General features: G+C 36.4%; 1 protein-coding gene across 1 annotated transcript in view; it reads right to left on the bottom strand.

Annotated features, from left to right (window-relative positions):
- Window positions 1-16,794, bottom strand: part of LOC124158454 (protein cycle) — a 190,374-nt gene that overhangs the window by 69,526 nt on the left and 104,054 nt on the right. The gene's annotated exons all lie outside the window — the stretch shown is intronic.

Genomic DNA, 16,794 nt, shown 5'->3' with positions numbered 1-16,794 from the left:
CTTTGCACTTCAGTTCAACACGCTTTATTTCAATTTCCAAGTCCTTTAATTTTTCCTCCTCCTCCATGATTTCTAATGTTCTTCTCGACATTTCGTCTTTCATCCTCTGTTCTGTGTTTAGAATTTTGCATTTTTTGGTATGTAATTCTTTATCAAATGAAGATTTGGTTATTTTTCTCTTTTTAATACTAGTACTTATTAATTTTAAGCTTGCAGCTGAAGTATTATGAAGGTATACCGGGACTAGCCACGGTGATAACTTTTTACGGAGTCACCCGCAATGCACAAATAGTGCGAAAAATCCACAGAGGAAAAATCATTCGCCTTGACCGGGATTCGAACCCGGATCCCTCGATTTCCGGCCGAGTGCTTTAGCCAGTTAAGCTACCGAGGCGTGAATCTCCTCTGTGGAAATTTGTGGACTATACCGGACAAGGTGGTATGGACTGCTGAGCATATGATGCGACTAGCAGTCCAGGTCGTGCGCATGGCGCCACAGCCGGAGAGCAAAGTCCGAACTTTGAACACTAGAGGTGTTCGCTCTGGACTTATGATTTGATCTCGCACTATTTGTGCATTGCGGGTGACTCCGTAAAAAGTTATCACCGTGGCTAGTCCCGGTATACCTTCATACCTACCATACCTATAGTCACTTTTATTTTCTGCATCTGGGGTATGCACTTTAAAACGTTTTGAAAGTCGGAAAATTTCATGTTGCGCTGAAACACAGTGCCTCCATCTTGATTGAGATGTGACGTCACAAGGCAGTAGTCACCAGTGGAGTATCGCTGTATTCCGTCGCCTTCTTTAGCGCGGCGAGAGTTTCCGGGAATCGGTGGAGTTTGCTTCCTAAAAATGTCGTCTAGTACCGAAAATATGAATTCAAAATAGAATTATAAATGATTTTTTGTTCCAAATTTCATCTCGACGTCGAAACAAAAGCCTGGAGAAGATATTCATTCCCGTGCCTTAAGCACAAGCTATACGGAATAAATGGTTCAAGGCTGCTCCTGACTCTTACCTATCGATAATATTCTGTTTTGAAGATCATTTGAAGGTATTGTAAGATCAAATTGATATTTATATTATAATAATTTACTTAATAGGCACCTCAGTCACATCAGAAAGAGTGTTGAGTCAAAATATAGCATCTTCCGCGTAGACCTACGTAATTTATAAACTGAAAGTAGTTTGGTTAAAGAATTATGGCGCGACTGTTTTTTTACACGACCGGGCAAAATGCGTACTTTGCCCATGATATGTGCATATATGATAACAAACGATTTTTGTTAAAGTTAATCTTTATTTGTTGAAATTAGTACATTTATAGGTGATACAGATATAAAGGTACACGGCAGGTCGCGCGGCGTAATTTGTACTCCACTGGTGACGGGTTCATCTTGCTGATCTAAAAAATTAGCTACAATACCTCGAACTTTGAAAACTCGCAATATAGGCAGTCGAAGTACATTGTAAGAATACGCGAGACCATTATAGCCCAGAATGTACGTACAATGTCGAAATCCTTGGTTTTCAAAGATTGACGTATTTTATACGCCAGCGCGCCCGGTCCAGGGTTATCAACTTTTATTTCATCCTATTTGTTAGTTGAAATTATATTTCAGAATGGTTCTTTTAGCACTGCTACTGAGGTAAACTGGTAGGTACTGAGTACAAGGTACTGAGGTATGTACTGAGTAAGTAAACTCCCTTTGGAGTAATGTGAATTACAAGTGTTCGAGATATATGGCATTTTATATTCGCTTTGTGTTCTTATTAATTATGCCTGTACGCATATTGTTGCTTGCCGCGAGCCTTTAATGGTATGTGCTCTTGCAAGAGTGGTTTTCATTTTTAATGTGGAAGTTGGTCAGTATAAGCAAAGAAAAAATTAACATTTTAGCGCACACCAACCCTTGTAGTCATCGTATCTCTGCGTTTGTAAAGACACTGCTAAAATACCTAAACGCCATAATGATGATTAAAAAATTGTCTCATGCCAATGATTGCTGCAATTATAATTAATGATAAACTTGATGCCGTATGATCACAATGAAGACAACAAAAAATAATGCCATGACGTAGTCTTGAACCACGGTCCTTAGGGTGAGACCTTACCTTTGAATCGTGCACGCTACCACTACCCCAACCGACCCATTAGGAAATCGTGGATATTTTGGATTTATATATATATATATAACTTGTAAAAAGTAACGCATGAAAATTAATTAATTACAGCCTAACTAAGGCCCTAATTGAAAAAGACGGAGCAAAGTACGTGGTCTCCCCTTGTTAGCCTTAAAGCCTCGCATTTCTATGGAGCGTTGAACCTGTCCTCCTTTTTCAAAAATTCAGTGACCGTGAATGCATCAAAGTTTGGTATACCATTTATAAATCGTTGGAATTTTCCTTCTCCCAATCAAGATTACCTTTTCTTGAACCCATCCTGGACAGCGAACCATTGCAACAACCAGCCAGCTCGGAAATAAGGCTAACATCCCATGATTCTAGTTGCGAAGGGCAAACGTTCCGGCCGGCGTGAATACATACGCAACGAATAAGTCTTGCAGCAAACGTCTGAAATAGGTTTATTAGTTTGACTCGGTTCTTACAAAAAAGTTTTGGCATGATAAACGGCATTGTGCCAAAATATACCCAGCGAAAAATAAATGCCATCATGCATTTATTAAAGATTCAATGTGCTATTCGTACTACTCTTTCCAAACTTGAAGTTGACACGTAAATGAATATTAATATATTACGCAATGATGAAGTCGTTTACTCAAAAGAGAAGCAGCCACATATATATTCTGAAGATATTTTATGACAGCAAAAAACGGATACCCTAAAATTCTGTAATTTTTCTATGCAATAATAGTGGTAGAACTAAACGGTGTAGAAGCTGCCTTCTGCTACTGCCTTGTGACGTCACGGCCAATATTCAACATGGACACCCGTTTTCGCGGCCTTTGAATTTTTTCATATTTCAGACGGCCATCTCGAATCAAGTATTCACTATTAGGATTTAAACGGTGGTTTTACGACATCATGTTATTCTGAACTCTAATTTAAAAAATGTGTTTGATGCATTTGAAACACTAGTGCACTTCCCTATTATGGAAACGGAGTTCAGACTTCAGGGTTCAATAAGCCCACCGAATAACATTGAGAAACGAAAAATTTCTACTCGTCGTCGTTTTTGTTGCCAAGACCATCCCTCGTTACTATTTTCAGAGGCACTTTACAAATTGAAACATTACGATACAGTCATAAAATGAAGCTCATAATGAACCAACGTAATAGATAAATGTGCACCAACGTAATGGAATATGGTTTAAAAAAAAACTATACATGTATATTGAATGATAAAGTTCACTACATACGGAATATCCAGGTTACTGTGAGGTGCAAATACGATACTTATGCAATCGATGGATATTAAGGAAAAATATAACAGATAATGGAGCAAATAAACCATATGCAGCTCGTGTCGGTCAAATCTAGTCGTTTAGTAACAATAACAAAACACACTTTCACACTTCATCACTAATGTGTCAGCCATTTTGTAAAATTACGTCACCGACGCTAGCGCCGCTAGTGACGCAGAAACTTCGGAAACAGATTTAATCCGTATTTAAAAAGGATTTGGAAATCTAGATTTGATGTATTATGAAATCTCCCTAAAATACAGATTTGATCCTTTTTGTGTTTGTAGGGTTACAAAGATAATATTGCAATTCCTTTCTGAGGTAACCGAACGATTAAAACTAATATTATTAAGACAAGTACAACATATCATACTATGACATAATTCATGTAAAAATATCAGGTCATTCAGTTGCTTTCTAACCATCAGCGGTTGGATATCCAAAATATGCATTGTTTCTCTGTATGGGGTATGTTTAGTATTGAATCCACCGTAGTAGTTTAAAATTTTCTTTGTACCCTTTCAGTTGTAATCATTTACACTTTATAATAAGGATGCCATATAACACTGTTAAATTCGAGAATAGGGCATACCAGTTCTGAATTCAATACTTTGAGCAAATGAATGTGTTTTTGTAACTCAAAGCAGACGATTTATAAAACCTAACATACATACGAGCCACACCACATAACTATTTAGTTCATTTCTTATCCGGGAATATGATAATAACGAGTCGATTGGGCGCTTGAATTCATCAAGCGGGTAAATAGGGGGGGGGGACATAGTTGTGTCACATGTTTCCAAGTCATATGCCCATAAGTGGTTCAAAAAGCGAAAGAAACACCCCAAATATCGTTTAAATGAGTGAAATATGCGGGCAATACGCTCATTCACTGTCAACAATACTTAAGACCATCTTAGTAACCACGGTGATCAATGCTTCGGGGAACCGTTTTATTATGAATGATTTACGCAATATAAAAAAAATATAGTGTATGGTAGATGAACTTAAGCGATTTATCGTATTTCAGCCATTACCCTAGGATTGTATCACCTCTTGATTTACTCACCTATTTTTGATTTATAATGTTTGCATACAGCAAACTTAATGAAATTAAAAACAGCATTTTTAGAAAATAAACGAACAGAGACTAATGAAATGATTATCCCAATAATTATGTCTCGAATAATGAAGTAATGTTCGGATTTCTCTGACGATGTATGTCTCTCAATGGTGTCAATTTTTGGATCTAAGGAAGGTTTATAACAACAAAACGCATTGATTACAATATATATATATATATTAATACGGTTATGAAACTTGAATTGGAGAAAGAACCGAAGAATGTTCAACTGTCCCCGTTGATGTTATATTCGGTAAGTAATAGCAGTTCGATATATTTTACAAAAACGTAGATTCGATATGTGTCGAATGGGAGCTTGGAAAGCAAATATATTTAATTGGTGCAGCATGAACAATGCTATAATAAACATATTCATAAAATTTCTTCGGTTTAACATCAATAGTTAGACAGATACGAAAAATTGCATATTTGCTACCGTAATCATCGAATTATCAAGTATACTGACACGTGAAGTTAAAATGTCGTAATCCTATTGATTTATCTTCCCGTTTGGTCATCTACCCTATAATTCATGGTCAAATACGCCCGCGGATGTAAAATCCTGCATGTTATAGCAATTCGACATATTTTAAGAAAACGCTGAATCGATATATATCTAATGAGACAAAACATGCAAAACATATTTCCATTGGGGTTTGTGAAGAATACCAGGATGTGCACATTCACCAAATTTCATTGGTCCAACGGATATACGAATCAAGTTATGCCAATTTGCGTATTTTCTATAATAATTATTTCGACTATACTGCATCTGTAATATAAAATCCGCAATGCTTTTGATTTTAATTCCGGTATATGGCCATTTACCATATAATTCCTAGTCAACTTTGCCCGTTGATGTAAATTCCTATGTGTTATAACAATTCCATATATTTTAAGAAAAAGCAGATTCGATATATATCGAATGAGAAACTATACACAAAAAATGTTTCCATTGGGCATTGTGAGGAATACCATGTTGTACCCATTCACCAAATTTCATTGGTCCAACGCATATACTACTCAAGTTATGCGTAAGTATTTGCGTATTTGCTACAATAATCGAGTCGATCTTTCGATTAAACTGCATCTGCACTGTAAAATCCGCAATGCTGTATATTATAATTCCAGTTAATAGACATCTACTCTATAATTCCTGGTCAACAATGCCTGTGGATGTAAAATCCCAAATGTTAAGGCAAATCGATATAATTTGGAAAATGAAGATTCGATATATATCGCATGTGAGACCATATACAAAACATATTTCCATTGGGCATTGTGAGAAATATCATGATATACCCATTCCCAAAATTTCTTTGGTCCAACTTATATAGCAATCAAGTTATGCCAATTTGCGAATTTGCTATAATGATCGTATCGATCTTTCGATTATACTGACATCTGTACTGTAAAATCCGCAATGCTATTGGTTTAACTTCCAGTCTACGGGTATTTTCTATATGATTCCTGGTCAACTATATCCTTGGATGTAAAATCCTATATGTTATAGCAATTCGATAAATTTTAAGAGAAAGTCGATTCGATATATATCGAACGTGAGACTACATACAAAATAAATTTCCATTGGGCATTGTGAGGAAAGCAATATGTACCCATTCACCAAATTTCATTGGTCCAACGGAAAAACTATTGAAGTTATGCCAATTTACGTATTTGCTATAATAATCGAATCGACTTTTCGATCATACTGACATCTGTACTGTAAAATCCGCAATGCTATTGGTTTAACTTTCAGTCTATGGGTATCTACTATGTAATACCTGGTCAACTATGCCCTTGGATGTAAAACCCTATATGTTATAGCAGTTCGATATATTTGAAGAAAAAGTAGATTCGATATATATCGCACGTTAGACTACATACAAAACATATTTCTATTGGGCATTGTGAGGAATACCAAGATGTGCACATTCGCCAAATTTCATTGGTCCAACGGGTATACTTTTCAAGTTATACCAATTTGTGTATTTGCTATAATAATTGAATCGATTTTTCGATCATACTGACAACTGTACTGTAAAATCCGCAATGCTATTGGTTTGAAATCCAGTCTATGGGTATCTACTATTTAATCCCTAGTCAACTATGTCCTTGGATGTTAAATCCTACATGTTATAGCAATTCGATATATTTTAAGAAAAAGTAGATTCGATATATATCGCATGTGAGACCATATACAAAACATATTACAATTGAGTATTGTGCGGAATACCAAGATGTACCCGTTCACCAAGTTTCATTGGTCTAACGTATACGCTAATCAAGTTATGCCAATTTGCATATTTGCTATACTAATCGAATCGTACTTTAGACAATAGTGACATCTGTACCGTAAAATCCGGAATCCTATTGATATCCCTTCCATTCTTTGGTCAATGCGTTATCCCTACCACAGATATATACAATAGATTGGCAGTGCCTATGTTTTCCTCACGGTGGCGCTGAAGCCGGCCGGCAGAAGAATTTTGCGCAACTAGCCATCTTGCTTTCACCGACCGTTGCTCATGTGCCATTAACATACGTGTATTTGAGAGGCTACTTTTCCTGCTTTTGGAGCTTTTTAAAAGAAGAATGGTGAACCACTGCGTTATGTGGGGGTGCACATTTAAGTATACTACGAGGGGAAATTTTCCTGGGGGCGAAAATGTGTCTCTACACGCGTAAATAATAGATATAAGGAAAGCATGGTTTGCGTTCAGTAATGTCTCCGCTTCCATCTCACAGAGCATGAAAATATTTTCCAAAGCCTTTTTTTTTTGTACGTATCGCCACGAAATTTATATCACGTGAAGTGCAGGTTATGCTCTACCTTTTTAAATTTATTGTTGACAAAATTCACATAGTTGTAGAAATAGCATCATGAAACTGTGACACGTTATTTTTGCTGAAATGCAAATTGCTCTCGAAAACAAATTCTAAAGGTGTGTGACGGAAGCGGATATTTACCGGAGTTTCTGAAAGCGATATCATTTCAAATGCAGTAGCTTCATATCTCTAGGATCGGTAATTAACCCCTCAAGCGCGGCGGGCATTTATTTAAATACCATCCCAGCGGCCGGATGAGATTAAGAAGACTTCACCTTATTGGCATACTATCATTCAATAATTTATATCGTTCATAATATACGATCATTATCATTAAAATTTTTGTAAACTTGCATAATCTAGTGCGCTACTATATAATAATTTTTCAAGCGATTTGAATAAATATAGGCGTTGAGTTTTTCGACCGAAGTCGTCAATGTGTTGGTTTAAAACGGAATTTCATCGAATCATTTTAAAAATTTCTGAAGGCCTAAAGTCGTTATGAATATTTTATTGGAGAGGGAAAGCATTTCTTCAAAAGATAGAGCAATTTGTTTTAATCTAAAATACAATATCTGGCGGAGAAAAAAAATTATATACAGTAGGTCAGGAAGCGTACTGGGTACGCATGACGGCGTTGAGGGGTTAATAACATGTGCATTCTCTGTCTCGGTGTCTGTGTTTTGATGAAGGAATCATCATGATGTTTTAAGTTGTGTTTTCTGTGTTTACCAAGAAAAGACTTTCTCCAGTTTCCATTATGTCATATACTTTCCGCTGTTGCATTATTACATTGTATCGGAATTTTATTTCCGTTGTAGTATTATTATTTATTTAGATATGTAGAGCGTGTATTATGCACCTTTAACTCTATCTGGAAACTTAACGAATATCTTTCAAAAGCATAAGTTTTGACTTTGTTAATATCTATTGAGTGAAATTCCGAGAAACTGATCGCTTAAATAATGGTTTGCATGTGCTCGCGGTGAAATGACGCGGTCACATTCATTATAATTCAACCTTTCCATGTAGCACTTATCAGGTATTTGATCATTTTGTGGCTTCTATATAGAACATGGTGTCTGTTATAATCACTTATCCCGGTAAGATAGAAATTCTAATTAAAAACGTACCCCCTCATGATGTAAGATTTATATTATAGTCTGCTTCCCCTTCGAATATTATAACAACATGAAACTGATTATTGATGATCATGGATCAAATCGTTGAGTTTTTTAAGCCAATAACTTCTTTTCAAGTTCGCAATTGGGTGATCGTGAGGGGAAATCCAAAACACTGCCTATATAAAATAATGTAAATTATATTTCTGATGCTTAAGGATAGGAATTCAATCGCATTGACTCTTTACGACCTCAGAAAAGCATTTTACAGCACCAAGCAGCATGCCTTGCTCAGAAAGTTAGATCATAATGGGTTTAAATAGGTTGAATCAAATTTAATTACGTAATATTTTTGGCCCGATTACTTATGGCAGTGAAAGGTTAGGTAGCATTGCTTCTACGTTTTTCGTCTAATTGACAACTCTAACTGAGCAACAACTCTTTGACAACAAAAATACAGTAAGTGGAAGCATCAAACCTTTGGAATTTTCGAATTATTTTGTTTGAATAGTGTGACAATGTCGCTGGTAAATCTAAGGGTGAACAATACCATGTATTCACGATTGTAGGCTACCTTCCTACACTAGCAGACGACGTAGTTAACCATTTTCCCCATCTGCTACGCCCCTTCTACATTTGGGACACAATATTTTTTTTTCGAGATAACTCATGCATATGGATTCCAATTCCATAATATTGAGCAGGAACCGAATTAGTATTAATCTTAGCTCAGCTTATATTACCAATTTCATAACTTCGTCACGGTTATGTTCCGCTCAAAGATGGGTTAATTTACCACGTAAGTGTCAAGATCGGTCCCTTTCTTTTTAATTGGATACATCTTAAACGAAAATGACAACGTTTTCTATAGTTCATAGCCTTAATCAATGCGCCATTATCTTTCACAATGTAATTTTCCTCCAGTTCCCTACTTACGCAAACGCATAGGTCGGTGAAAGCAACATGGCCGCCAGCAGAAAGGCATGGCTTCACCCCCCCCCCACTCCCATTGCCAATCTATTGTATATATCTGTGATCCCTACCTTCTCTACTATCCCCGCTTTCAAAATTTAGCCTATGTTCTTATATTGGTGACGTAGATAGACGGGATGCGTGTATTTCTTACGGGGGCCTAATACAAAAAGGTATAAATTCATATCGATGTATCTTCATTAGGAAACGTAATTCATCTAAATAATATATGTGTGCGCATAATTCATTCTTTTCCTTACATATTGTTAAAAATTTTATCCCCGTAACTATGTAAATAAGCCCAAAAAAAGGCTCAATCGAATACAACCTTGTATCGATCATAACTTCGAGTCTAATCAATCGATCTGCTTGATTTAACTTTTGTCGGATGAAACACATTATCAGTTGTATTGTGTATGACTTCCATGTTCAAAACTTGATTAACAAAAAAGTTATTAGCGATTAAAGCGTATCCAAGGAGATTGGTATCGATATAACTCGCACATGAATCGATCGAGCGGAATCATCACCATTGCAAAAGTTGACTATTTTAATGATGCTATTACCCTGAAAATTTCATCCATCTAGCTGAAATGGTTGCTAAGATATTTAAGGTTGTATGCTCCACAAAAAAATGGCGACAATGATTTTTCGCGTGCAGGACATTTTTCGGAATTTAATTATTAATTAACCAAGAGGGATACGGAGAAAGTGAGCTCAACCGTAAGGGTACGAAGTATCCTTTACGGTTTTTCTAGGAGATTCCAAATTTTCACATGGCACATGTCTCAAGGCCGAAATCCGAATTTGAATATTCGCCCATCACGACAATGTTAAATCGAAATCGTTTATTCCTCGGAATTGTTTCGACATATGAAAATTCCAAGATAGCCAAAAAATCAACCAAAAAATTCTCTACCAAATAAGTCAAGGAATTTGTCGTACGATTATTGAAAGTTGGTCAAAAAAATTCCTAAACTTTTTCCATAAGAAAAGCATAGAAAACGTTCAAAAAATAATAAAAAATACTGAATGTCAATTTGTCGCTATGGCAACTATACCAAAAAATTGACCAAAAAATTTACTTTATGTCCATTGATTATCATGTTCCTCAGACGTTTAAAAACAGAATGAAAGCGAAAAAGTTTTAGTCCCATAAGGCTCCCATGTTAATTCAAGTCGATATATCTCGAAAACTAATCGACTTTTTCAAGTTTTCAGATTTTTTCTCCCGATGAATTTTTTTTTACTTTTGCGTCCAATAAGCCAAATACCCACACCTATCACAGTTTGGGCTGCGAATATTGATGAGTCAGTCAGTGGCATATCGATTTGCCATTATATATTAGCTTAATTAACGAGTATATTGGGCGCTTGAATTCATCAAGCGGGTAATTAGGGGGGTGGGAACATAGTTGTGTTATATGTTTCCGAGTCATATGCCCATAAGTGGTTCAAAAAGCGAAAGAAACACCCCAAATATCGTTTAAATGAGTGAAATATGCGGGCAATACGCTCATTCACTGTCAACAATACTTAAGACCTTCTTAGCAACCACGGTGATCAATGCTTCGGGAAACCGTTTTGATATGAATGATTTACGCAATGTAGAAAAATATATAGTGTACGATAGATGAACTTATGAAATGTAGCCGATTTTTCTTATTTTAGCCCTTAACCTAGGATTATATCACCTCCATTTTTGATTTTTAACGTTTGAATACAGCAGACTTAATGAAATTGAATACATCATTATTAGAAAATAAACGAACAGTGACTTATGAAATGATTATTCGAATAAATATGTCTGGAATAATGAAGTAATGTTCGGATTTCTCTGACGATGAATGTCTCTCAATGCTGTCATTTTTTTTAGATCTAAGGAAGGTTTATAACAACAAAACGCATTGATTACAATAAATATATTAATACGGTTATAAAACTTAAATTGGAGAAAGAACCGAAGAATGTTCAACTGTCCCCGTTGATGTTATATTCGGTAAGTAATAGCAGTTCGATATATTTTACAAAAAGTATATTCGATAGGTGTCGAATGGGAGCATAAAAAGCGAACATATTTCATTGGTGCAGCATGAGCAATGCTTTAATAATCATATTCATAAAATTTCTTCGGTCTAACATCAATAGTAATAAAGATACGCAAATAAGCATATTTGCTACCATAATCATAACGAATTGTCAAGTATACTCACATGTGAAAATATCAATTCGCAATCCTATTTATTTATCCTCCCGTTAGGTCATCTACCCTATATTTCATGGTCAAATACGCCCGCGGATGTAAAATCCTGCATGTTATAGCAATTCAATATATATTTTAAGAAAACGCTGAATCGATATACATCTAATGAGACACTACATGCAAAACATATTCGATTGGGCTTTGTGAAGAATATCAGGATGTACACATTCACCAAATTTCATTGGTCCAAAGGATATATGAATCAAGTTATGCCATTTTGCGTATTTTCTATAATAATTGATTCGATCATTCGATTATACTGCATTTGTAATGTAAAATTCGCAATGCGTTTGATTTTAATTCCGGTCCATGGCCATTCACCATATAATTCCTGATCAACTTTGCCCATTGATGTAAATTCCGATGCGTTATAACAATTCCATATATTTTAAGAAAAAGTATATTCGATATATATCGAATGAGAGACTACATACAAAAAATCTTCCCATTGGGCATTGTGAGTAATACCAATGTGTACCCATTCACCAAATTTCATTGGTCCAACGCATATACTATTCAAATTATGCCAATTTGCATATTTGCTACAATAATCGATTCGATTTACTGTAAAATCCGCAACGCTGTATATTATAATTCCAGTTAATAATCATCTACTCTATAATTCCTGGTCAACAATGCCTGTGGATGTAAAATCCTAAATGTTAAGGCAAATCGATATAATTTGGAAAATCAAGATTCGATATATATCGCATGTGAGACCATATACAAAACATATTTCTATTGGGCATTGTGAGAAATATCATGATATACCCATTCCCAAAATTTCTTTGGTCCAACTTATATAGCAATCAAGTTATGCCAATTTGCGTATTTGCTATAATTATCGTATCGATCTTTCGATTATACTGACATCTGTACTTTAAAATCCGCAAAACTATTGGTTTAACTTCCAGTCTACGGGTATTTTCTATATGATTCCTGGTCAACTATATCCTTGGATGTAAAATCCTATATGTTATAGCAATTCGATATCTTTTAAGAAAAAGTGGATTCGATATATATTGAACATGAGACTATATACAAAACATATTTCCATTGGGCATTGTGAGGAATACCAGGATATACCCATTCACGAAATTTCATTGGTCCAGCGGATATTGTATTGAAGTTATGCCAATTTACGTATTTGCTATAATAATCGAATCAATTTTTCGATCATACTGACATCTGTACTGTAAAATCCGAATTGCTATTGGTTTAACTTAAAGTCTATGGGTATCTACTATACAGGGTGTCCCATTTTAAGTTCCCACCCCGAATATCTCGAAATCTGAGCAAAATGAGAAAAAATGTTTCAGACAAAAGTTCTAGGGTTTAGAGGGGGACATACGATGGTGACCTTGAAAATGACCTTGAAGTCGATTTTCAAGGTCAAAGAAGGGGTAACTTCAATTTCTTAAATGGAAACCCATATTTTTTATTGTAGGATCGTATTCTACGGAAAAAAATACAAACTTCTTGTTGGAAACTTTTTACTGAAAAATGCGTTTGATTAGGTCTTTTTCTCACATCAAATGCTCAATTCCGTGTCCATTCTGGTCAATGCACATTTGCACACGGCTGCGAAAGTTAGCTTAAACGTTTAGAAGGGTTTGGATGGAAATTCCTTGAAACGCAGCTCTTATCCTCTCCTTCATGTTTTCCAATGTTGTGGGAACTTCAGCAAACACTTTCTCCTTCACTAGTCCCCACAGGAAAAAGTCAAGGGGAGTGAGATCCGGGGATCTTGCTGGCCATTCGTGGACTGGACTGCCGATCCCGATCCATCGACGAGGAAATGTGCTGTTTAGAAAAAGTGTCACCGCTCGTGAACGGTGTGCAGGCGCTCCATCATGCTGGAACCACATTCTCTCCCTTAAAACAAGTGGCAGATCTTCTAATAACGGTGGCACACGGATGCTCAAAATGTCCAGGTACAGTTGGGCACTCAAATTCTCCTCGTAGAAAATTGGACCTAATAAATGATCTCCAATTACACCTGCCCATACATTTACAGCCCATCTCCTCTGAGTTCGGTGATCTCTGTGCCAGTGGGGATTCTGCTCACTGTAGTAATGGGCATTGTGCTGGTTGATACCACCCATATTACTAAACTTCGTTTCATCAGTAAATAGAACGCAGTCATAAAAACTAGGGACTTGCAGCATTTGGTTGTCCGCCCATCTACAGAAATTCAATCGCCGTACGTAATCCCCGGGTTCTAGTACATGCGTGAGCTGAACGTGGTAAGGGTGGATAGCGGCTGATTTGAGCACTCGATTTACCGTTGATTTCGGGACACCGTGTCGGCGTTGTATCTCCCGTGTGGACACATGCGGATTTTCTAATACAATTGCCCGAACAGCTACAGAAATGTCTTCTCTCGTACCTGTTTTTCGCCTCTTCCGAACCAGAGACCCTTGTTGCGCTCTTGTGACAAGATTCCGTATCGTCTTCCTGCAAGGATGACGTGAATTCGGGAATCTGCGTGCGTAGAGTTTCTTCAGCAGCTTTATAATTGTTGTCACACACCCCGACGACTTTGATTATTTCAACGATCTCTTGAGGTGTGTAATCTCCCATTTCACAAGAAAATTGTTGAAATGCTCACTGCGTGTGGATCTACTATCAGATCGCTTAATTTTAAGCATGAGTATAAAATCCTATCGAAGCTCGATAGGGTCTCGTCATATTTCTGTTTAATAATTGTTTATTCATCTACAACAATGAATCATGGAACATTGTTTAAACGTAAACATTTAGCTTCTACGGTCGAAAGGCTGAAGAAGAACACGCGAAAAACGATGAAAACAGCTAAACGGTTGTCTCCTTCATCTCGTCACGGGAAAAATATTTGATTGGTGCACTTCCATGTTTTTTTTATAGACATAGCAACATCTTCGCATTACGGATAGCTTTCTAAAATTAAATGTTACCCATTCCTTTATTAAAAAAATGGCCGAAAGGTAGATTTCAATTTCCGAGGTGTGGAGATGAAAATGAATATCGCAGTTCCATATGAAATATGTAAAAAAAGTTCTAAACTTTTCATGCAAGGAAATGTTTATAATTCCTCTTTTTTTAAATAAATCAAAAAGATGGAATTCACCGAGCGGCTATTGAGTATACTAAAACGACGATTTTCGCCTTTTTGGATTATTTTAAGTAAGAAGAAAAATATTTGTGCATTAAGAGAAGACAATGTGCCACCAATGATTTGTAGTTTGCAATAATTAAAGAAATTAACCCAGGCCCACACGGTTTAGCGAGAATGGTGACCGTACAAACCCCATTAGGACAATTTAAGAGAATCTCAGAACTCAGAACTGTATTTTGCCTACTTCTAATAAGTTACAAGTTATTTTATGTAATTCTTTTCAGGAAAAAGTGTTAATATTTTTCAGCGGCCGTATAAAAAGTTCCTTACATGAAAAGTTTAGAACTTTTTTTACATATTTCATACGCAACGAATATGCATATGCGATATTCATTTTCATCTCCACACCTCGGAAATTGAAATCTACCTTTCGGCCATTTTTTTAATAAAGGAATGGGTAACATTTAATTTTAGAAAGCTATCCGTAATGTGAAGACGTTGCTCTGTCTATTAGAAACATTGAAGTGCACTAATCAAATATTTTTCCCGTGACGAGATGAAGGAGACAACCGTTTAGCTGTTTTCATTGTTTTTCGCGTGTTCTTCTTCAGCCTTTCGACCGTAGAAGCTAAATGTTCACGTTTAAACAATGCTCCATGATTCATTGTTGTAGATGAATAAACAATTAGTAAACAAAAATATGACGAGACCCTATCGAGCTTCGATAGGATATTATACTCATGCTTAAATTTCTGCGTCTACCTTTTTGCGGCGATAGTAGTTCGAAACGACGAAGGTAACACCTGAACAAATATTTCACCAAAGAAAATTGCAACCACGAGAACAACTAGACTATTATCATACCACAAAAACTAATACCCGATACTAGGTTGTTACGAAACTACCGTGTTTTTTTCTGTTCTGGGAGCGGCGCGATCCGTGAGGGTTCCTCCCGTAGCCCCTGCTCAAGAAATTGAACCCATTGAACCAGTGCGGTGGGGGCCGTATTCGCGCGAGGACCTCTCTCTTGGTCACCTCGCTCTCCCTTAAAAATTTCAAACATTTACGAAGCTTGAGACGTTAAATGTCGGGCACAACACATGATAATTCATTTTGCTGTTCTGCAGAGGGTAATTTATGCCTAAATCACAACTAGGATCTTTGTGACACTACCAATAACAAGATGAGCGAAATTTGTAAGAAAACTCTGGAATAATGCATTTTTCAGTAAAAGGTTTCCAACAAGAAGTTTGTATTTTTTTCCGTAGAATACGATCCTACAATAAAAAATATGGGTTTCCATTTAAGAAATTGAAGTTACCCCTTCTTTGTCCTTGAAAATCGACTTCAAGGTCATTTTCAAGGTCACCATCGTATGTCCCCCTCTAAACCCTATAACTTTTGTCTGAAACATTTTTTCTCATTTTGCTCAGATTTCGAGATATTCGGGGTGGGAACTTAAAATGGGACACCCTGTATATTTAAAGAACAGTGTGGTGACTAATTTAGGTACTCATAAAACCTTTAACTGTAAAATACACCAACGGATGAAGTTCGCCATGAAAAAATATTTGACTTATCCGGGATTCGAACCTGGATCTCCGGATTGCCGTTCAAGCATGTCAACCAGTTCCACCACCAATCCAATTTCTCAGAGCGAACTTCAGAGGGATGGGTTTTACCAAACAAGATGTTGACGTCACAAGTCCACATTGTGGCACATGTGGCGAGGGTCGTGCTTACTAAGCCACTGTCGGGGTGAAAAACCCTTATTTTGCCGCTGATCTGATAGGACGAATTTCAAAGCACTGCAGGAACATGTTACTTTGTACGCAGTCACGCGCACTTCAACTGTAATTCCTCGCAATGTCCCACAAGATATCATGTGTTTTTAATCAATTAATATTTAATGTTTCAGCATCGTCAGTAGAGGAACAATCACGAAACATCTACTTAATTAT

The sequence above is a fragment of the Ischnura elegans genome, chromosome 5 (assembly GCF_921293095.1).
Source record: "Ischnura elegans chromosome 5, ioIscEleg1.1, whole genome shotgun sequence".
Classification (NCBI taxonomy): Eukaryota; Metazoa; Arthropoda; class Insecta; order Odonata; family Coenagrionidae; genus Ischnura; species Ischnura elegans.
This window is presented reverse-complemented; position numbering and strand designations above follow the sequence as displayed.